This window comes from Mus caroli, unplaced genomic scaffold (assembly GCF_978045245.1).
Source record: "Mus caroli unplaced genomic scaffold, Mus_caroli_1 scaffold_1, whole genome shotgun sequence".
NCBI lineage: Eukaryota > Metazoa > Chordata > Mammalia > Rodentia > Muridae > Mus > Mus caroli.
Genome location: NW_028227256.1, coordinates 189,628,865 through 189,652,483, shown reverse-complemented (window position 1 = coordinate 189,652,483; position 23,619 = coordinate 189,628,865). Strand labels below are relative to the sequence as shown.

The window sequence follows — 23,619 nt, the reverse complement described above, 5'->3', positions numbered from 1 at the left end:
AGGACACCAGGGGGACAGACAGATCAGAGGACACACGTTCATGTGCACGCATGCCAACAATCTCCTCTCCCCACCCCCGCTCCTCATGCTGCCCTTCGCTGTCTTGGGACTCGAGAAGTAAGGAGCCACCATTGATTGATGATCCTTAGAACTGTGAGCCAAAATAAAACTTTTCTTTAAAATTCACCCAGTGGCAGTTGTAACTTTAATTATTTTAAACGTTTGGGTTTTGTTTGTTTGTTTGGTTGGTTGGTTTTTCAAGACAGGGTTTCTCTGTATAGTCCTGGCTGTCCTGGAACTCACTTTGTAGACCAGGCTGGCCTTGAACTCAGAAATCTGCCTGCCTCTGCCTCCCAAGTGCTGGGATTAAAGGCGTGCACCACCACCGCCCGGCTCTTAAATGCTATTTTTAAAAAGTATTTATTTATTTACTGTATTTATTTATTTATTGACTGTATTTATTTATTTACTACAGTGTGTCTTCAGACATTCCAGAAGAGAGCATCAGATTTCGTTACGGATGGTCTGAGCCACCATGTGGTTACTGGGATTTGAACTCAGGACCTTTGGAAGAGCAGTCGGCGCTCTTAACCATTGAGCCAGCTCACCAGCCCCCTTAAATGTTATTTTTAATGATGGTTCTTAAAGGCTTTAATTTCTCTTTTACCCCACCTCCCACCAGAGGTAGTGAAAAGAAAGGATACAGGGGAAGTGGACGAGTTTTAAAAGGTTCTTTGGAACAACTCCCATCTATGTTGTCTGAAAATGGGCAATTCAGTTCACAGGTTAGCAGCAGCCACTTGGTCCACTTGGAAACACTTCACAGATGCACTAGCATGTCCAGTTCAGTAGAGTCAGGTTAGTGGCAGCAGTGGCATGACCTAGCAGGATCAGCCAGGCCTCAGCCTTGACACAAGTCAGCAGGAGGGACCTGGAGGGATGCTAGGAGAGGGTCTCAGCTGTGCCTCTCTCAGTGAAGCAAAGATCAGCGCAGACTCAAGACCCACAAGTGTTGCACAGTTAGCTCTATAAGCAAGCCAGGCTCAGCCCCTTGCCACTGTCCATCGAGTCCTGTTTATACCTCCAAATATCATGTGTCCTTCATGGGTCTTGCCTCAGCACGTGCGTCTGTCTCAGCTGACATCACTCTGCCAATCAGCCCAAGTCCAAGGAAGTAGCAAGAAACTGCAGTGCACCACCAGAAGTTTTTGTTGTGTTTGTCTCTATGGAGTCCCAATAAGCAGAGCTCAACTACTTAATGTAAGGCGGACCAATACTTGTGTGTTGTTGCTGAAGAATCCATCACGTGTCCTTTCACGCGCTTGCTTTAGCAGAACATCCTTTCACCTGTGTCTGTTTCAGCGAAACATTTCTTCATGAGTCTGCCTTTGTCTTTCACATATGTCTATTTCCTAAAATGTTCCTTTATGTGTTTGCTCCAGCAAAATACCATCTAAACAATTTCCCAAAGAACCCTTAAATTTCCACTTCAGGTAGCAATGTACTATTGTCTGCAGAAAACAGATGATATGGGTTTTGATTTCCATATAGTCTTGCTATACTGTCCAGGCTGGCCTTGAACTCAGAATCCTCCCGCCTCAACCTCAAGGAGCTGGGCAGCACTGTTGTTCCTGGGATCTTGGTGTAGACCAAGGAGCCAAAATGTCACAAGAAAGATTAGCAGGAAAAATGTATGTATTAACACATGGGAAGGGGCTGGAGAGATGGCTCAGCAGGTAAGAGCACTCGTTGCTGTTGCAGAGCACATGGATCTTCCCAGAACCTGCATAGTGCCTTACGACCATCCATACCTCCAGTTTGGATGCGTACAACACATTTATATACATAAAATAATCTTTTAAATGCTTGGAGATCCTTGAAAGTGAGTGAAAACCGGAAGGAATGGCCAAACAGGAGGCTTTTATTGGTTCTACCAGAGATGGAAAATTGTGTCAAGTGACACCAAGGGCTGAAGAAATGGCTCAGTGACTAAGAACACACAGTGCTCTCTCTCCAGCATCCACCTCAGGCAGTTCACAACCACCTATTAACTCCAGTTCCCAGGGATCTCGCATTGTCTTCTGGCCTCAGCAGGTACCCACACAGGTGGCATGCATTCATACACACACATACCTAAAAATAAAAATAAATCTTAAGGAAAAGAAGAAATGACAGGACACGGGAATCCAAGCCAGGGGACAGCACTTCCAGCGGAGTCCTGTGAGTCTGCAGACAGTATGAATGGGTGGGAGGGGAGCTACTCCCCGAAGCCAGTGGCAGTCATTCATGGCTTGTTACTACATAGGGAAGAAAAGACCAGCCAGGCCTTTCTGTGGGTGTGCTTGCCCAAGTGGGTCAGCCTGAGATGGGGCCAACCCCCCATGCTGGGATGTCTGCGGGCAGTTGGTGTTTCTGTCAGCAGTGCACGCGTTACTGGGCCGCTGTCAGAAAAGCAGCTCAGGCCTCCTCTGGCTCTCCTCCATCAAAGTCTGGTCCTCAGTGTGGTCCTGAGGATTCCCCTGCCAGTCAGCCACTCAGGGGAGGTGGCTTCCTGCCAAGATACCCGACGTGGCCTCCATCTTCTCCTGAGACACACATCTGAGGGAGTCCCCCTGTCAGCTTGGCCTCGAGATGCCCTGCCTGCCTTGGGGCTCTGCCAGCAACAAGGCTGCCATCAGATGCAGAGCCTTCAGCTTGGCCCAAGACTGAGCCAAAACAAATCTCCTTTCTTTAAAGCTCACCCCTTTAGCATTTGGTGTTTGGGGTGGCCAGTTGGAAACTGTCCCGGCCATGAGCAGATGCCAACCTTGGTTATGGGCAGCAGATTTGAAAAGCACCAGGCAAAGCTGCCACACAGCCCTTCCTCTCTGAGAGTACCAGGAAACGGTATTAGATAAGCCTTGGACCTACTCAGATCCACGTTAAACAGACACAAGGTTGGCAAGTATTGGCAGCTGGAGCATTATTATCAAGAAGTTATTTCAGCCTGAGGGTGGTGACACACACCTTTGATACAAGCACTCGGGAGGCAGAGTCAGGCAAATCTCTGAGTTCAAGGCCAGCCTGGTCTACAGAGTGAGATCCAGGACTACCAGGGCTACACAGAGAAACCCCATCTAAGAACAAAACAACAACAAAAAACCAAACAAACAAAAGAGAGAGAAGAGAAGAAGTTATTTTCAACAGCTCACCTCCATTCCAGTGATACCCTGAAGTTTAGGAAAAATGAAAAGATAGGAGAAGAAGAGGGAGGAGGAGGAAGAGGAGGAAGAGGAAGATGAGAAGGAAAAAGAAAGCCTGTGCTATGGCAGCTACTTCCTCATTTGGGGCCAATGATGATGTCTGGGCTTCTGTAATTTGGGGGGCCCCCTTGGATGGGTCTGATGAGCATCCAGGGACAAGACCATCAGTCCCTCCTCAGCCCAACTGGCCTTGTGGTCACACGGGGGGACTTGCATCTTCCAGGCACTGAACGGGGAGACTAGAAATGGCTCAGAGATTTTTCAGTGGGCTGTCACGCTCTGTGTGTGTGTGCGCGCGTGTGTGCGTGTGTGTGAGTGTGTATGTGTGTGTAGGGACGTGTGCATTATGCGAGTTCGCAGAGGGAAACGCCCTCAGGAGGCTCTGAGATTGCTTGGTGTCTGAATATAGAAAGGCTGACCCCGTTTCTGGGACCGTCCGTGAACAGTGCTCTTCGAGATGGAGCTGTTCCGAAGGGGCTTTGGGACTCATAGGTTGGATAACCTGGGAGGGTTTGTTCTGAGCTTGTCTCTTCCCCCTCACCCACCATGACCTTGATGTGAGCCCGTAAGGGTGAAGCTGGAGCCCTGCATGTGGGACTCTCCTGCTTGAAGGTTCTTCCCAGACACACTGCAGATAAGAGTTCTCCTTAATGTGCGCTTAGAGGCTTTACCAGAGCGTAGAGAGGGGCTAGCAGCAACCAGACTGAATAGATGCACCTAGAGAAGACAGACAGCTCAGGGAGGTGACGAGCTGAGAGAGTGGGGACAAGTCAGGAGGCTCTCCCCTAACCCAGGTTTTCCAGCAGCCCGGAACCTGACTTCAGTTCTTTCCCTATGCTGTGAGCCGGGCTCTGCCATGCTCCCCAGCTTCACTCTGAGGGGTGTGTGCCTCACTGCAAACACATGCCTTAACAGAGAACTATACCTACCGGCCGCTTTTACCAAGGGCCCGAGCCAGGCCAAAACTGGGAAATACCCCTTTTTCCTCTCCCCTGATGGAGGTTAGAAGCAGCCCACCATCAGAGATGGCCTGGGAAGTAAAGATGGGTGAAGAAAGAACTTCAAGAACCTGGCCCAGTTGACAGAGTGCTTGCCTAGCACGCAGGAAGAAGCCTGGTGTCCAATCCCCAGTCTGAGCGTGGCTGGCGACTCAGACCTGTAACTCCAGCACTTAGGAGGCAGGAAGAAGAGGATTTCAAGGTCATAGAGTCAGTAGGAAGCCAGCTGGGCTACTTAGACTTCGGCTCAAAACAAACACTCAAAAAACAAAGCAAAAACAAACAAACAAAAAACACCCACAACATTCTCAAAAAGCTAAAAGAGCGCTGGAGAAATGGCCCAGCAGCTAACAGCGCTGCTGCAAGACCCAGGCTCTGGTCCCAGACACAGACTGCAAGCGGCTCACCATCTCTGACTTCAGTTTCTATCACCCTCTTCTGGCCTCTGCAGGTACTGCAGGCACAGGGTGCACATACAAATATTTAGGTTGGACAACTCATCCATATAAAATAAATCATTTTGTTAAATGAAAAGAAATAAAGATTGAAAAAAAATGAAGAAAGGGAGCCGACCTGGTGCTTGAGTGATGGCGTTGGGCCCAGACAGACCTGTGCCCACGAGTGACCTTTTTCTCTTCCTGTGTCTCAGAAAGGAGGTGAAGAGTGTTGTATTCTTACCCATGATGGAAAGTTCCAGAAAGGGAGGCTTGAAATTCTAGCATGGCTTCCTTCCCTGGCAGCTCTTGTTCTTGTCAGGGTGCAACATTCAAGGTCTATCCGTGCCATCCTCCTGTGAGATGTGGGCTCTCTCTGATGATACCTGTGGGATCGGGGGTGGGGTGGAGTGGGGACCTCATTTCAGCTCCTAGGCCCTCAGCTTTTCTCTTCCAGCCTCAGGGATACCAGGGTGTGGAAGCCCACTGCCCCTAGCACCTGACCTTTTCTTCCCCAGCCTGAGGGACCACATCCTTGGGAGGTCTCCCCAGGTCCTCCCCCTTTCTGCCTTCCAACATGACTCCCTCCTAGATGTAAAAGTCTAACTGACAGAAAAAGATGTAGTGGAGCCCTGATCCCAGGACCTCAGCACATGGCCATCATGCACTCAGAACAGGATGCCCAAAGTCAGTGTATTCAGCCAGATAAGGTCACTGGTGGGCTTTTACCCAATGACTGTTGCCTTTCAGAAACGGTCACACACAGGGAGAAGGAACACACAGGAAGACAGACCACAATGCAGCCACAGGCCAGGTGTGTTCGTTATTTCTGTGCTGTCAAAAGGTACCCAACAAAAGGGACGTTATCTCTGGCAGGGCTTATCTGGCTCACAGTTTGAGAGTACAGTCCATCATGGTGGGGGGCGGGGCATGACAGCAGGGGTGAGCAGCTGTCTCCTAGCAGCTGCAGTCAGGGGGCGGGGCTTGACAGCAGCGATGAGCAGCTGCCCTGTAGCATCTGCAGTCAGGAACCACACAGAGATGCATGCTGCTGCCCTGTAGCATCTGCAGTCAGGAACCACACAGAGATGCATGCTGGAGTTCGGCTCGCCTCCTCCTTTAGTTCAGCCCAGGACCTCTCCCCGTGAAATGCTGCCGTCCACGTTTAGGCTGAGTCTTCCCACCTCGATGAACCCGGTCTAGAAACACTCTCAGGCATGCCTGGAAGTTTGTCTTCTGAGTAATTCAAGATTCTGCCAAGCTGGCGGTCAATATTTACTATCACCCCCAGAGATGTCCAGCAGGGCACCACAGTCTCAGGAGAGGTCTAGGATTCTTCCTCACTGCCCTCATCGACCCTGCCGGCCCTGAGCTTCTGACTTCTGTCGTGTGAGCCACCCACCCACCCACACCTGCTGTTAGAGGAAAGGTAGCAAAGTGGATGAGCGGAGGTTGGGATCCACAGGCCACAGCTTTTACCTGCTCAAGGGAGCTGGGTTTGGGAAGGCAGGGAAGGCAGGCGGGGTTTCTCAGGAACCACCAGCAAGTTACCCCAGCTTCAGTCAGTCAACCAACCTCCTTCATCTTGTCTCACTCAGCTGTCATCTATCTCTCCTGGTCCTCCTCTTTTCTTCCTCTTCCTCCCCCTCTTCTTCTATTTTAGTTCTTTAAGACTGGCTCCTGGCTGTCCTAGAACTCACTTTGTAGATCAGGCTGTCCTGGAACTCAGGGATCCACTTGCCCCAGGCTCTCGAATCCTGGGATGAAAACTACATGTCATCAAGCCCAGCTTCTCATCTCTTCTTTATCTGCTCAGCCCTCTGTCCATTCATTTCCCTGTTCCCGTCCCAGGTGTCAGCCACCATTCTAGATGTCAGGCACACAGTGGGGGACTTCAGGGGTGAGAAGAAAGGCCATCCAGTCACCAAACATAGCTGAAACCAGAGTAAGAACCACAAGGTGATATGAGCTGTCTGTGGGTTTTATTTCCTGCTTAGCCCTGACCCCAGTGTGCTTGAAGGCTGTGCCCCAATGGGGCCAGCTTGGCTCAAGTTAGGTCTAGAGTGACCATTTGTGCTGTTAAGTGTATTGTCCTGGAAGCTGTTTATGGAGTGTGACTGTGGGTGCTGATGTCTGTCCCCTCTGGAGGGCTCCCTGGCTGCAGGGGCTTGATTTCCTGGATTAAGACCGAGAAATGAACACAGCAGAGGAGTGTGAGAGACCCAGGCTGTCTGCTGGAGGTCTGGAGTCCCCTGTGCTGTAGGGTAGCATCCTCAGGGGCTGAGCCCTGGAGCAGCAGCCATGTGAGGGAGCTGTACTGGCTGGTTTTGTGTGTCAACTTGACACAAGCTGGAGTTATCACAGAGAAAAGAGCCTCCTTTGAGGAAATGCCTCCATGAGATCCAGCTGTGGGGCATTTTCTCAATTAGTGATCAAGGAGAGAGAGGGCCCATTGTGGCTAGTAGTCTTGGGTTCTATAAGAAAGCAAGCTGAGCAAGCCAGGGGAAGCAAGCCAGTAAGTAACATCCCTCCAAGGCCTCTGCATCAGCTCCTGCTTCCTGACCTGCTTGAGTTCCAGTCCTGACTTCCTTGGTGATGAACAGCAGTATGGAAGTGTAAGCTGAATAAACCCTTTCTTCCCCAACTGGCTTCTTGGTCATGATGTTTGTGCAGGAATAGAAACCCTGACTAAGACAGGAGCTTTTAAGAATTTCAGGCTCTGACTATATCCAGACCTACCGACCTCTTCCGCCTGGCCAAGCGGCCAGTTGCTATACACCCTCTTGGGCATGGGGATGACCCTGCAGACTGGTGACACTATCAGACAGAAGCACAGCTCGGGGAATGTTTGAGACTTAGCCTCTGGCTTACTGACGCTTGGTTTTCTTTACTAAAGGGTTAAAGATAGTCCCCATCTCAGGACTGACTTTTAAAACGGTGGAGATGACATTTGGTAATGCATGCCCAGTGCTGGGGCCCTGGAGCAAGAACCGCAAACATTGGCCAATTGCAGTTTCATTATTTATTGTAACAGCGACCCTCCCCGTCTACAGCATCTGACACTTCCGAGGTCAAATCTTTTGGGTAAATGATGAGGTTATGATGCTACCTGGCTCTCGACCTTCTGGGTGTGAGGGTTAATGGGGCAAAGGCTGTCAGGAATCTGGATTTCAACTTGGTCTAGGAGCGGCAGCCTGTAAGTCAAGTTGCACAGGCAATCGGTCCCCAGACACCAGGCAGTATATCATTGTCCTGGAGTGATCTGAACAAGGAAGGGCGTGAATAGGTAAGGCTAGAGATGAGGTACTCTGAGGGTGACATGATAAGGAGGTGTCTGTGGAAGAGAGGACCCATGTTTTTCCAAAGCAGAGTTTGCCTCACACCCACCAAGGCCTTCCTGTGCTGGAAATAGTGTGACTGTAACCCGAGTGCTTCCTGTTACCTCACGGAATGTGACCTGAATGAAGCTGCTGCCACTGCTGAGGACAACTGCCCAAGCGGGTCAGACAGGCCAAAGGAGATTTGCAAACCCAATGAGCTCATTTCTAGAACTTTCCTAACTCCCCTGCCAGTAACTTTTAAGGGATGATAATGCAGGGACCTTCTCCTGTCATTCAGACTTCTAGGGGGTGGCTGTACCGCATTCTGCAGCCTCCAGTCTTCTCCAGCAGGCCCAGGCACAACCTTCACAGAAAGCAGTTTCCTCACCTCCTTCCAAGAATTCCCCAGGGCAAAGATGGCTGAGTCACTGGCCAGTCAGACTCAAGCTCTCCCAAAGGGAGGAAAACAAGCCAGGGTGGGGACCTTGCATTCTAGGATGAGACCCTGGGAGGAAGGGACGGACCTAGAGGTTTTCCCTAAATCCTGAGATTATGTGCATCCCCAGTGCACTTGCCTGGCTGGGTTTAGACAGGCTCCCTGTGCAGTGGGCTCCAGACCCTTCCTCCCCGTCTGTATAGATAATCAGCCAGGCTTCCAGCATATGGGAGTGCTCATCTGAGATTCCCACTAGGGCTTCCTACGCGACTGAGAAAGCATTCCAGTGAGCTATGTGCCAAGCAGAGGGGAGGGAAAACTTTCATTCTTTTGGAACACACTCATTTAGCTACAAATGCTCCCTGGTTCTCCTGACTCCATTGTCTGGATTCTTGAAAGCCACCTAAGGTTCTTATGAAGAAGGGAGACTTCTTGATTAATAGTCTGGACTGTATCTTGAAGAGATGTGGTGTGAACTGTGATTTGAAGAGGAAATCCACTCCGCCCCCCCAAGTTATAGCTATGACTCATGGGAAGTTGAGGGTGTCAGTCATGTGTCAGCCTCTCCGTGCACTCAGATCTAGAAATACCTGCTACACCTGTTTGGAAGAGGGTCAGATGTCACTTGGGGACAGGTCTCCCTCCCTGCCCGCTTTGCTCCTGAGAGAGCCTCACAGACAGAACTGACCCTGTTGCTTCACCTTATCCAAGCTTCTGACACCTTGAGCACATCCTAGTCTCTTACCCCCAGGCTTCTGGACTCCAGCCTCCCCTCCCCCACTGCAGCTTCCTCTACCTTTCTTCCTTCCCACAAGCATCCCCAGCACGAATCCCTCTCTCCTACATAAAGCCTGTCAAACATCAACCATGCTGACCCCCTGTGGGATGTCATGAAGGACTAGTGGTCTCTACAGCTACATAACTTCTTAGCAGAGCCATTGAACAATCCCTGGTTAACCTCAGGACCGATTCCAGGATTGCCACACCAAGCCCTGATTTGCTCCCATAAAATAAATTAGCATTGTATTTGCATATTACCTACCTACTTCCTCCTGCATATATCAATGTTCTCTAGGCAACTTACAATGCCTGTGCAGCGTAAGCCTACATTACCATTCCGAGGGCAATCCTAAGAAAGAGTTCAGGAGGAACCATAGCACATATCAATGCATAACACGTAAAAGAGCGTTTCTGTCCAGGGTTGGCTGGACCTTTGGGTTGGGAGGGCCCATTTCACCAGAGCAGTGTTCCCAACGCCTGGGCTTTAGTCTGCTCTCACTTATTCTAGGTGTTTGAGGATTTAAATAAATAAATAATTAATTAATTAAAAAAAATCTCTTTTATGTTTGGTTGGTTCTAGGCGATCTCATAGAAAGTTTTTTTTGGGAAAGGGTTACAACTATGTAGCCCAGGCTGGCTTTGAATTCACAATCCTCTTGCCTCAACCCTTCTAAGAGTTAGGATTACAGGTATGTTGCATTTTTGAGGTACAAAGACCATTCACTATGCTGTATGAGTCACTGTTGCCTGTCTATAGATGTCTTGCCAAAAGGAAATCCTGGGAAATGTTGATATATACTCCAAAAGGCAAAAACCTCAAGGAATTACGTAAAACAAGCCAGTCACAAAAGGGTAAATGAGGGATTTGGCTAAATTGTTAGAGCATTTGTCAAATACAGACAGAGACTGGGTTCGGTTCCCAGCACTCCTTATAACAAATGTGGTGGAATCAGCCTCTGATACCAACACTCAAGAGGTATAGGAGCAGCAGTTCCAGGTTCAACAAGCCAGGGTGGGGACCTTGCATTCTAGGATGAGACCCTGGGAGGAAGGGACCTAGAGGTTTTCCCTAAGTCCTGGCTATATAGCAAGTTCAAGGCCAGCTTGGGATACACAAAAAACCCCGGCCAAGAAAGCAAAGACAGATAAATATAACACTTGGATCATAGGAGGTATGTAGACTTCTCACATTCACGGAAATGTGCCAGAGTGGTGACCTGCAGAGCAGAGAGGTGAGGGGTGGAGTCACTGTGGTAGAGTCTCCATATTGGAAGACAAAAAAAGAATTGCATATGGGATCCACCATAGAGTGTATACCCTCGGCACTGTCCACGCTATACTAAGACGTGTTAGATTAACAAATTGTCTATTATGCTTATTTTTCCAGAAGCAAACATTGTTTTAAGGACTGGGTGTAGCTTCATGGTGGAGCACTTGCCTAGTGTGTGTGAGATGTGAGACCAGACATCCCACTCTTCAATGAGAAATCATTAAAATCTCCGCACAGGAACAAGGTAAGGGTTTGCTGTGTCAGACGATACATGAAAACACAGCTTTAATGTGTTGAGATCAGAAAGGGGTGTGATTTGATGGGCTCCTGGTACTTGGTTTTATGTGAGTCTCTCAGGTGGTGCTGGTTTTGAAAGCATGAGGGGGTCATGGAGAGCAGCTGAGGCTTGGCACAGGAGAGGCCATTGGTGAATATGGAGTCTCAGTGGAAGCGGAAGACCCAGGATTAAAAGGGTCATGGAGAGAATTTGAGACTTGGCACCATGTGGGAGTGTTAGAGTCCCTGAAAATAGCCCAGGAGTGATGGTTGTTAAAGATGCAACACAATCAGAATAGATCCCAGCATTTTGGAAATACCATGGGACACATGCTGAGGCCAGACCCATGGAGGACACGTGATGTTTGGAGGGAGTATAAATAGGACTCAAAGGATAGTGACTGGGGGGGGGGCTTGGTTTTCTTGCATAGCTAGCTTTGCAAGGCTTCTTGGTCTCATGTCTTTGATCTTCTCCTGATGTCCCTGGTGGCCCTGTCCCTCCTGCTGATTCATGCAGATTCAGCTGAGGCCTGGCCATCTCTGCTAGATCATGCCACCATTGCTGATTCGTGCGTACTATCCCAACACTACTGAATTAGACTGCTGTGAAGTGTTTGACAGTGAACGGAGCTGCAGCCATTGAATTCTGTGAACTGAACTGCTGATTTCCTGACAACGTAGATGAGATTTGCTCCAAAGAACAATTTCTAAACAGGTCTACCTCCCCTGTATTCTATAAGCTAGAAGGGAGGATAAAACGTTTAAGAACCATCATTAGCAGTAAGTTAGAAAACTCTAAGCCAACAGGTTATGGCTTAATAAGTGATGTGTTTGTGTGTATGTTGACAAGGGCTCAATTGTGCTGCAAATTTTTCCCAACTTGACCCAAACTTAGAGCTATCTGAGAAGAGGGACCCTTGAGAAAATATCTTGGTAAGACAGGCCTGTAGGCAAGTCTGTGCAGTACTGCCTTGATCAGTGATTGATGTGGGAGGGCCCAGCCCACTGTGAGTGGTGTCGCCCCTAGTTAGGTGGTCCTGAGTTGTATAAGAAAGCAGGCTGAGCAAGTCACAAGACCAAGCCAGTGACAGCACCCCTCCATGGCCTCTGCTTCAGTTGCAGTCTCCAGTTCCTGCCCTGACTTCCCTCAGGGATAGACTATGACCTGAGAGTTGTAAGCTGAAATAAACCCTTTCCTCCCCAAATTGCTTTTGGTCCTGGTGTTTTACCACATAGAAATGGTAAGACACAAGAGAAGAAGACGGCTTTGAAAGGGTCACAGATACCCCTGGCCCTGGTGTTCTCTGTCACTCACACTGAGAATAAATAGGGTTTTTTTTTCTCAGGAGACACTGTAACCATCTTCCCCACATTCCTTCACGGGTCCCTGCAAGGTAAGCACAGAGCCTCCTCCAGAGGGTGAAAAGCCAACACATCAAGGTACAGAGAGCAGGAGGGATGGGAGGCAGCCTGCTGGTCCATTCAGGCTGGGGGTGGTGCAGAGGTGACAGTTCCAGGGCTGACTGGGACTGAGGACCAGAAGCAGGTTGGTCCCAAATCTGTGCCTGCCTCCACCAGTGTGCAGAGCCATCCATCACACCAACGCTGGAAACGCTGGAGCCATCCTGCTTAAGCTTTTGGTTTTTGTTGTTGTTGTTGTTGTTGTTGTTGTTGAGGTCTGGCTGATGCAAGACAAACAGCACATATTTAAAGTGCAGACTTTGAGAGGTCTTGGCCTCTGAACACACCCTTGAAGTTGGCATGTGACGAAGAATCTATCTCTATTCCCCCGCTCCTTGGGCCTCTCTGAGATCCTTTCCTCTGCCTTAGATACCTAGTTTGACTCCTAACCGCAGGCCACTGATCTGCCTTTTGATACTGTATACTCCTACTATAGAATGCTGGGTGTAAGCCGTGGCACAGGACAGCCCTTTTTTTTTTTTTTTTTTGGCTGGCATGATAATTGTGAGATTCATCCAGGCAATGCTTGTCTGCATATCATTCCACTGTGTTAACAGCTCATAGCTTGTCTTTTCAATGAAGGAGGATATGCAGGCTGTTTGTGTGTGGTGCCATTCTAGACAAAGCCTTTCCAAGTGTTTGTGTGTGAGTCTTTGAATGGCCACATGCTCATTTCTCTTGGATAAACCTTCAGCATGCAATAGCTGGGCCATCTGGTAGGTCTGATTGTTTTGGTCCCTAAATACTGAAGACAATCCAGCCAAACTTTCTACCCTTGTCTTTCCTGCCTCAAGGCAGATATAGACCTCCTCCCACCTGGGTCGCTAGCTCTGAGAGCATCAGTAGTTTTTATATATAGAGACAGGATTTATGAGCCTGGCTTGTAGGATTTAGTCTGGAGAGCTCAACAGCAGCTGTGGTGTGACAGAAAGGCTGAGAATCTGGTCCAGTCCTCAAGGCTGTTTCCCTTGGCCTAGAGCCCTGAAGACGTCCTGAAGAGCTGCCAGTTTGCCCTGGAATCCTGATGAAATAGGTTTAACACTGGCCACATCTTGCGTGCACCCGACTGGCCAGGAAGAAGGACACTGCAACAGGATCCTTCCGCACACGTTTATTGGGAGAGCTTGATTGCAGAGGCGAAGTGACCCCAAGCCCAGAACTGGTGCTGCTTATATAGGCCTAGGAGAGGCGTTCTCTCTCATCTGATTGGTTAACTTGTCTCTCATCTGATTGGTTAACTTGTCTCTCATCTGATTGGTTAGCTTTGGTTAATTCTCAAAACCTCATCTTGGCAAAAGAACCTTTACTGCCTATGTATGTGTGGTGGCCAGCAGTAGCCAACTGCCACTCTGCAACTGCCACTCTGCAACTGCCACTCTGTAACTGCCACTCTGCAATGGCTTCCCACAGCCACACCCCAGGATAGATGAACTTTCCAGGAAAGTAAGGGCAAGTAAGCAAACAACAACGCTTCCTTCTCCCACAGCCTTTTATCTGGGCTGCACCAAAAGGTCTGGACCAGACTGAAGGTGGGCTTTCCTATTTCAAATAATATGCTTAAGAAAAGCCTTCCCAGGTGTGCCAAGCCACTTGGGTTTAGTTGATTCCAGATGTAGTCATGGTGACAACCAAGATGGCCAAGACAGCTACACCTATGGCAGACTGGCTTCATTAGAATCTTCCTTGGTGTTTTTCTGCCCTCTCCCCACTTTGTCTTCTGTCTTATTCGTCCAGTGAAAATGTCCAACTTTGTGACATCGAACACTGATGTCATCAAGTGTGCAGGGCTGTACCCATAGCATTCCCTACTGCAAACTCAGGTGCCCACAGCTCACAGTATAGATCGTAGATAGCCCGAGGATCTAAAACTTCCTCAGGTAAAGTGCCTCTTAAGTAAGTTTCCCATGCTGTCGCTGAGAGAAAATTTCTTTCTTTCTTTCTTTCTTTCTTTCTTTCTTTCTTTCTTTCTTTCTCTCTTTCTTTTTCTTTTCTTTTTTTTTAAAAGATTTATTTATTTATTACATGTAAGTACACTGTAGCTGTCTTCAGACACACCAGAAGAGGGAGTCAGATCTTGTTACAGATGGTTGTGAGCCACCATGTGGTTGCTGGGATTTGAACTCAGGACCTTTGGAAGAGCTGTCGGGTGCTCTTACCTGCTGAGCCATCTCACCAGCCCCTCTTTTTTTTTTTTTTTTAATATTTTTTATTAGGTATTTTCCTCATTTACATTTCCAATGCTATCCCAAAAGTCCCCCATACCCTCCCCCCCCACTCCCCTACCCACCTGTGGGAAGCCACATGTGCCGTTGCAGAGTGGCACAGGCTTCTGCTGGCCACCACGCATACATAGGCAGGAAAGTTTTTTGCCAAGATGAGGTTTTGAGAATTAACCAAAATTGACCAATCAGATGAGAGAGAAATTGACCAATCAGATGAGAGAGAAATTGACCAATCAGATGAGAGAGAAATTGACCAATCAGATGAGAGAGAAATTGACCAATCAGAAGAGAGAGAAGTTAACCAATCAGATGAGAGAGAAAGTAACCAATCAGATGTAGGAATGCAAATGAGGTGGTAAGCATCAACCAAGCACAACACAATCCGGGTGTGAGACACGCCTCTCCTAGGCCTATATAAAGCAGCACCAGGGCTGGGCTCAGGGTCTTTTCGCCTCTACAATCAAGCTCTCCCAATAAACGTGTGCAGAAGGATCCTGTTGCAGCGTCGTTCTTGCTGGTAGAGTCGGACGCGCGCAAGACCCACCCACTCCCACTTTTTGCCCCTGGCGTTCCCCTGTACTGGGGCATATAAAGTTTGCATGTCCAATGGGCCTCTCTTTCCAGTGATGGCCGACTAGGCCATCTTTTGATACGTATGCAGCTAGAGTCAAGAGCTCTGGGGTACTGGTTAGTTCATAATGTAGTTCCACCTAAAGAAAATTTCTTTCTTGAGATGGAGATATTTTCCCCTTTGCTATCTGTAAAACATTGCTTTTATGGGTGGGTGGGAGAGAGGGGCAGGGAGTGAATAGAAATCCACGGGCCTTAAGAGATGTGGGTATTTTGTGTCTTTGATGGCTTTGAGGTTCTAATCAGGATGTCTTAGCATCCTGTGGTTTTTGTTGTTTGTTTTTGTTTGTTTGTTTCTACATTTCCTTTTTTTTTTTTTTTTTTTGGTTTTTCGAGACAGGGTTTCTCTGTATAGCCCTGGCTGTCCTGGAACTCACTCTGTAGACCAGGCTGGCCTCGAACTCAGAAATCCACCTGCCTCTGCCTCCCGAGTGCTGGGATCAAAGGCGTGTGCCACCACGCCCGGCTGTTTCTACATTTCCTGACAGCTTGAAATTCTACACAGCTTTCTGTGGCTTGATGACAAATCTGTTAACAAATCTTTTTGCCTGAGGCTAAAATGATGGCTCAGCTGATAAAGGTCCTTGTTGCTCTTGCACAGGACCCCAGTTTGGTCCCCAGAACCTGTATCTGGCAGCTCACAACATCTTAAACTTAAACTTACATTCTAGGGGATGTGACACCCTCTCCTGGCCTCCTCAGATGCTGTACTACCAGTGGTGGATAGCCACTCTCAGGCATGCACACATATGCACATTCTAAAAAGTAGCTAGGCAAGACGGCTCCTGCTTTTAATTTCAGCACTAGGAAGATGGAGGCAGGCATATCTCTGAAAGATTGAGGTCAGCCAGGGTTACAGAGTGAGCCCCTGTCTCAATACACAAATAATAATCAAATTTAAAAGTAAAATCTTAGGCCAGGTGGTGGTGGCACATGCCTTTAATCCCAGCACTTGGAAGGCAGAGGCAGGCAGATTTCTGAGTTCGAGGCCAGCCTGGTCTACAAAGTGAGTTCCAGGACAGCCAGGACTATACAGAGAAACCCTGTCAAGAGAGAGAGAGAGAGAGAGAGAGAGAGAGAGAGAGAGAGAGAGAGAGAGAGAGAGAGAGAGAGAGAAAGTAAAATCCTTTGCTGATTTTAAAGGGTTAATTATTATTGAGCCCAAGAGGGTTTTGTGTGTGTGTGTGTGTGAAATATAATCAAAATAAAACTTCTTTATCTGTGATTGGGTTTTCATTCTTTCAGCAGTGACTCATAAAGGACAGAGTGGAGTGGAAACTTCAGGGTTCTTTGGGAATTCAGTTGTGTTGCATGGTTTTTACTGGAGCAGACTCATGAAGAAGTGTTTTCTTGAAGCAGACACAGGGGAAAGGGCATGTGATGAAGAATTCTTCACTACACACATCTGTTGGTCCATCTGACATTGTGTAGTTGAGCATCATTTGTTGGGACTCCACAGAGACAAACACATCAAAAAAACTTCTGGTGGTGAGTTATAGCTTCTTGTCACTTCTTCAGACTTGGGCCGATTGGCAGAGTGATATCAGCTGAGACAGACAGCTGAGGTGAGACACATAGTGAGATAAGACCTGTGGGCGTGATGTTTGGAGAGAATATAAATAAGATTCAACAGATAATGAAGAAGGCTGAGCTTGGGTTGTTTGTATAACTAAACGTTTATTGGTCTCACGTCTTCATTGATCTTCATTTTGATTCGCTGAGAGAGGCACAGCTGAGAACTTTCCTTGATGTTCCTACTGGCTCTGGTCCTTCCTGTCCACTTGTGTCGACTAAGGCCTGGCACTTCCTGCTAGGTCTGTCACTGCCACTGCTACCCCAACATTACCAGATTGGACTACTGGTATACCCGCAAAGCGAGTGGACTGAGCTGTCGTTGCCCACCTGTGAACTAAACGACTAGTTTCCTGAGGACACAGATGAGATTTACTACAAAGAACAATTTCTGAACAGGTCCACTCCCCCCGCCCCCATCTCCTTTCTTCTCCACTACCTCTGGTAGATGATGGGCTACTAGGGAGGTTAAAACATTTAAGAACCATCATTAAAAATGACATTAAAAATTAAAATGATAACAGAGACTTTTAGGTTAAGTTGTCAGGTTGATAAAGTTTTAAACTGCATGGCTCATGCTTGGTATCATGGCTAAGAAACACTGCCTCTCAGGAGAGTACCAGGTTTTCTTGTGTGGTTCTACAAGGGTCTCATGGTTTTGTTTTTATACTTAGTATTTTTGGTTGGCTTTGTGATTATTTTTGAGCCGTGGCTGGCATGCTATTCACGTTATAGCCCATGCAGGCCTTGAACTCTCTGCAATCCTCCTGCCTTAACCTTCTCAGTGCCTGGGTTACAGGACACGCTGCCATGCTCAGCCAAGACTTTGGCTTTGCAATCAGCATTTCTCCTTTGAGTTACTTCTGTGAAACATTGGTTAGCTACATAGCTCAGACTGGCCTTGAACTCATGATTCTCCTGTGTCTGCCTCCCGAGTGTCAGGGTTACAGGCATGTGCCACTACTCTGCTTATATTTAGGTTTTGACCCATTTCGAGTTTGTTTTGTATATGTCAAAAGCTGTGGAAGGTTGTGAACTCACCCACATGAGTGTCTAGCTGCCCCTCCCCATTTGCCCACTGCCTCCTGTGCTGAATTGCACTTGAACCTTTGTAAATGCTCGGTTATACATTGTCACATTCATCTCCTGTACCTACTGTGACAAACTTCTACAAACTTGGTGGCCTAAGGAACAGGCCTCGTTTCTTAGTAAAGACTAAGCCTCTCCTAGTTTTGGCGCCAGAAGAGCGACCTCAAAGAAGGGCCTCCAGGTTTCTGGGAGAAGGTGGGGTTTATGCCCACTCCCTTCCCTGTATCCCTCTGGGGGATACGCCTCCTTCCCCATGTCCCTGTGGCTTATCAGAGTCTGCCTCTGAGCAGCTGAGCAGAGCTGAGGTCTTTCTTCATGATGAATGCGTACTTCATGAGGACAGAAACCAGATCTTACTCGTCTCTGCTTCTCAACCCACAGTGGCTTGAGAGGATGCACAGCTGGTCTGAAGAATGAATGAGTAGAAGAGGAGGCACCATCAGTATTCTGGGAAAGATTTCGCACATCATGCAGAAGTTGAAAGGGATGGAAGCCGGACGTGGTGCAGGTTTGGGAGGTGGAGATGGAGCCCTGTAGCTCACTGACTGGAATACTAAACTGATGTCATCAAGCTCTGAACTTTGTACCTGGAGAGGAAACTTTCAGTGTGTTTGCTAAAGAAGGTTCAGAGCATGAACACAGCACGAGGTCATATGCACAGGGATATGCACAGGACCACCTGGGAAAAACAGAAGTTATGACAGCTGACCACACCCATGCACAGATGTACAAGTGTGCAAATACCAGGTTTGTAGAATTGCACCTCAGACCTGGTGGGTTCACATGAACACACACACACACACACACACACACACACACACACACTTGCAACATAGCTGTCTGTGATAGTATGAGTCAAAGTACAGGTGGCCAGAAGCCTAAGCAAACATGTGAGCTGCCTCCTAACAAGGAAAGGAAAACAGGAAATGGATGCTGTGCGGCCTCTCCTCTCTCCTTCCTTCCCCTGTCTTCCAGATAGCAGCCCAGACAACAGGCTACAGACAACACCCTGGCAGCCATTGCATCTCACGATGCTCCAAGGGAGTAGGAAACAAGTTGGTTCCCAGAATGCTTTGCAAAGGCTCTGTATTGGAGTATATGGAGGCTTCAGGGGAGTGGGGCTGCCTGGGTACTAATCCTGGGCTGGGCCCCTACAGCAGCTTGGCTAGTTCTGGCCTCCTGCTTGGTATTTATGTTTTACCTGGACCTTGTTTGTTATCAGGCCTCCTACAATGGACTGAGTATCTTTTTAGGGGTGACCGTGCCTCCCCTGAGCTCTTCCAGGAGGAGTCAGGCTTGTTTTCTCTTCGTCTTCACAGCGCCCGAAGCTAGAGTGATTTTCAGCTGGGTTTCTGTCCGGGGGCCATTCCTTCCTCTCTGCAGATCTTTTGGGAACTCCGAGGTGGACAGGGCTTCCCACATGGGGCTGTGATGAACCTCTAGACTCTGGGTCTCAATCCGTGGCTGGCTCTGACTCATACTCAATCCTAGCTGTAGCACCTAAGGGTCACTCCTCTCAGGTTTCAGGGCGTATCAGCATCACTAGGGAATTGGTGAGAACCTGAGATTTCCTCAATAATTCATACCCCATGTCCCTCCTCCTGCAGCATCACGTGGATCTGAACAAAGGCAGTGAACATTATCCGGCAGTAACCTAATCTCCTGGGTCGTTTACCATCAACACTCAGAGTGATCTCAAGGATTACCTTGGACTCTGGCCAGCACCTGGGAGACTGGGCCTAACTGAAGGCCAAATGGCCCGGGGTGCCAAGTAAGCCAACAGTGAGTTCCACTGAGGCGAGCTGGAAAATAAGCAAGCAAAAGAAAGCAGATGTCTGGGAGCTGCGGCTGTGGAGGCCTGTGTAGACTTCCATCCCACTAGCTGGAGCAGTGAAGCTGGGGCACCCTATTCTCCACAAGGTCTCTGGTCTTGTCTACAGTTTGCCCCAGCAGAGGCAAACTGCAAGCCCATTGCTTGTTGGCACACACCTTCTCTGTACTGAGACTGCCACTGCACACCAGAGGGAAAAGGAGGCAGGAGCTCACCTCTGGATCATAAGGGATACAGACCAATAGTTTCTGGCATGACTGCTACAGGACACAGCAGAGATGTACCCAGTGTGCAGGCAACCAAGAAAAAAACATCAAACTGGAAGCTCTGGTGATGGAAGGTTCTCTGGAGGCATTGGCCTGGAACTGGGTGTTAGAGGGTAAACAGGATCCTGGGGGCAAGAGAGCAGCTGGGATTTGGGGCAATGGGACAGCAAGTAACTTTGGGAAAGAAAGGGTTTATTTGGGTTACACGTCCATGGTACTGTCCTTCGTAGAGGGAAGCCAAGTCAGAAACTCAAGAAGGAACCTAAAGCCAGACAAGCCTGCTTGCTATTCCACACACCATTTGCCTCTCCCCGAGAAAACTCCCGTCACAAAGTGACACAACAGGAACTGTGGAGCAGCTGCTGGCTGGCACTCAGGTGTATGCTCATCTAGTTTTCTCATACGGTTTAGGACCATCTGCTTGTGGGATGGTGCTACCCACAGAAGGCTGGGCCATTCTACCTCAGTGAACAATCCCTGCCTCCAGACATGCCCACAGGCCTTTATGAGAGGCAATTCCTTGATTGAAATTCTCTTCCCAGATAAATTCTAGGTTCTGTCAATTTGGCAGTTAAAGCTGACTAGCTAGGATGAACTCATTCATGTACATAGGTATGTATGTATGTAGTATGCATGTATGTATGTACATTTTCTCAGAATAGCCCAGGCTAGCCTTGAACTCATTGGGTAGCTGAAGATATTTTTGACCTTCTGGTCCTCCTGCCTCCACCTCCCAAGTGCTGGGCCTGCAGGCTTGTGACACCACAGTTGGTTTATACGGCACTGGGAATCAAATCCAGGGCGTCATGCATTCTAAGCGAGTAATCCACTAAATAAGTAAGTTACATCCTCAGCCTGAGCACTCTTGTAAATGAGAGACACTCAGCTCAGACCAGGTTAAACAACCCAGAGAACTACAAGTCTCCATAACACGGGGGAGCCGGCCTTGGGCTCACACTTGGCATTTGGATTCGCCATTCTCACCCTTCTCTCTGCGGCCTCTTGCTCTGTGTGAACCATGTTCTCCTCTAGCCTCAGAGCTTCCTCAGTGTTCTGTGAGAGCAGTGTAGCTATGGACAGCCCTGGACTCATGTCACCCCAGTTCGTTGCCTCAGAAGGCAAAATTCTCCCAGGATCTTGAGATGGAGCCATCCTGAGTTCAGGGCTCTTAATCTAATGAGCGATGTCCTAAGGAGAGAGGCTGTGGAAATGGGGAGAAAGATAACTCAGGTGGAGCAGAGATGGAAGGACATGCCAAGGCCTCTCTGAGTCACCAGAAGCAGGGACAGGACTGGCCTTGCTAACATGATTTAAGACATCTGGTAATCCCAAATTGTGTTAATGCTAATGCATTTCTGTTGTTTGAAGTAGTCCAATTGGGAACAATTGGTTATGGCGGCCCCCCATTTGTAGTAAGACTCAACCCCAGACCACAGGACCCGTTCTGCCCAAACCTTTTGAACTACCTGGTCTTTTGAGACCTCGCACTGAAGATAGCTCAGGCACCAACGGTCATTGTGAGTCAACCTGGATTTGTTCCTGCTCCCCAAAATTCCACCTGGCAGACCACCCTGTGTGATTGCTTCAGTGTCTACGGAGTCTGCCTCTGTGGGACCTTTTGTTTCACTTGTCTTAGATGTCAAGTGGCAGCTGACATGAATGAATGTTATTTGTGTGGGATAACGGTGGCAGTGAGGACTCTCTACCGAACCCGATGCAGCATTCCTGGATCTACTTGTGATGACTACATGGCCACCATCTTGTCCTGTTTGCTCTGTGTGCCAAATCAAGAGAGACATTACCAGGAGGAGAGCCATGGACACTTTCTAACAGGCTGGATGGTGAGGGTTCCGGCTAAAGCAGCTGAACTCAGCACATGCCCCCCTCAGCCCCAGTCTTTCCAAATCTTTGGCAACTGAGATGTGATGGATGCATCTAAATGCAGAACACTGGAATCTTTCTAATTGGGCCTTTTGATGTATTTTAAATGGATGTCACTCTTCGACTTGGTTTCTCCTTGCTCCCATATCATCAAATAGTCCAGCTTATAATTTTTTTACATTACATTTTAAATAGAAACCAAATAAAAGATTTTGCTAAGAAGAAAAAAAAAATACCCAGAGTCATGGGATGTCATTACCAGCACATATCGATTACATGGAACTAACCTTGTGCAGGCTGTGCCAGGATCTACCAGTCCTGATTTTGTTATTGAATTTAGGAATGTTAGGCTCTGCCCCTCCACATGGGGTTCCTGGAGAGGCATTTTAATCAGCAAAATCACAGTGTGAGTGAGAGTCACCCTGTGCTGTGCATGTGTGCCCTGAAGCTCTGAGGTCCCCACTGAGCACACTGCTGAACGTTAACAAGAATTCCATTGCCACAGCCACTCCAGTGAAGTCTGTGTGGCAAGCCCAAAAAGCTTGGATGCAGTCCTGAGGCAAAAAGTTTCATGGAAACTTAGTCTCCTGGGGTCTTGGCATCCTGTAGCATGAATGCTCCAAACTTGTCCCTATGTCAGTCGGTGAACGGACCTGTGTGCTTTCCTTCAATATTGTTTTATTACAAGTGCCTCTAAGGATTGATTTTGACATATGTCTAAGTTAGATTAGCATCCACCCGTGTTCTAATATCCTAGGAAATTGTTGAGCCAACCTTGGGCTTTGATTTTAATAAGACTGCTACTCATTCAGACAAAATGCCTCCAGCGTAGATAGTGAAAGAAATCAGACATCGCAGTTTACTGGGTAAGAGCTAGAAATCTCAGGGCTAGTTCAACAAAGTAAACTTGGAATTCTCATTATAGTTATATATGGCAGACTACATTACTTAGTAGAAGAAAGTCCCCCACAAAATCACTTAGAATAATAGCCAAGTCACTCCCATGTGCAGGAATTTACAATGGCCTAGGAAGAAGGAAGGTTGTGGTCTAAGAAGGAACTAGAGTAAATACTTTGAATAACAGCTGAGTCACTCCCATACACAGGAATTTACAACGGCCTAGGGAGAAGGTGGATTAAATATGGCAAGGGCATAAAGCCCTTGTCCCTGGATTCTAAGATTAAGCTGACCTTAGGTGGGGCTGCTTTTGATCCCAGTTATAAACACTGTTTTTTTTAAAATCCCAGTTGTAAACACTACCTGGTTCCTGTTAGCTTTTGTGTATGCATTTCTCTGTTTTGTGTAAAGAGTCATTTTGCATCAGGTAACCTCAATGTACCTTGGATGACCTAATGTATCGCCTAACTTTCTTGTTTTCTTCTGTAATATAAGACTGATACTTTGAGAAATTACATTCAGATCAACATTCCCTTGTGTTCGAGTCTGTTTGTCACCCTGCCGACTCCTTGCCCACCTGAATACTGGGACCCTCATTCTCCTGCAGGTTGAGGGGCTGACTGAGTCCAGTTCGTGGCACTCTATATCTACCGTTGCTACTGTGTGTTGGGCACTTGCCCCTGTGCCGAGCACTGACCTGAGCATCCGGGAGTGTTCTGTGTGCTGGTTCTGTGTATTCTGCACTTTTGGAGCAAGTACAGCTGTTAGTGGTTGAGCCTGAGTCAAAGGTCAAGTGTTCACAATCAGGGCGTCCTTTCCTGTCTTCCTGTACATGGTTACTGATAGTGCTGTAGGACCTTACTCTACTGTCCTGCTCCTGCCTCCTCCTCCACTGTCTAAGACGATCACAACAGACTCTGGAAGTCCGACCTCTCTAGTCCAAGTCCTTGGACCTGACTCAGCTTTGTCCTCACTAGACCTACCACCTCAGTAGCCAAGATCTCTTACATTAGA

At 48.1% G+C, this 23,619-nt stretch overlaps 1 pseudogene; it reads left to right on the top strand.

Moving 5' to 3' along the window:
- Positions 1 to 18,198: 18,198 nt before the first annotated feature.
- Positions 18,199 to 21,687, top strand: LOC110296655 (placenta-specific gene 8 protein pseudogene; annotated as a pseudogene).
- The last annotated feature ends 1,932 nt before the right edge of the window (positions 21,688 to 23,619 follow it).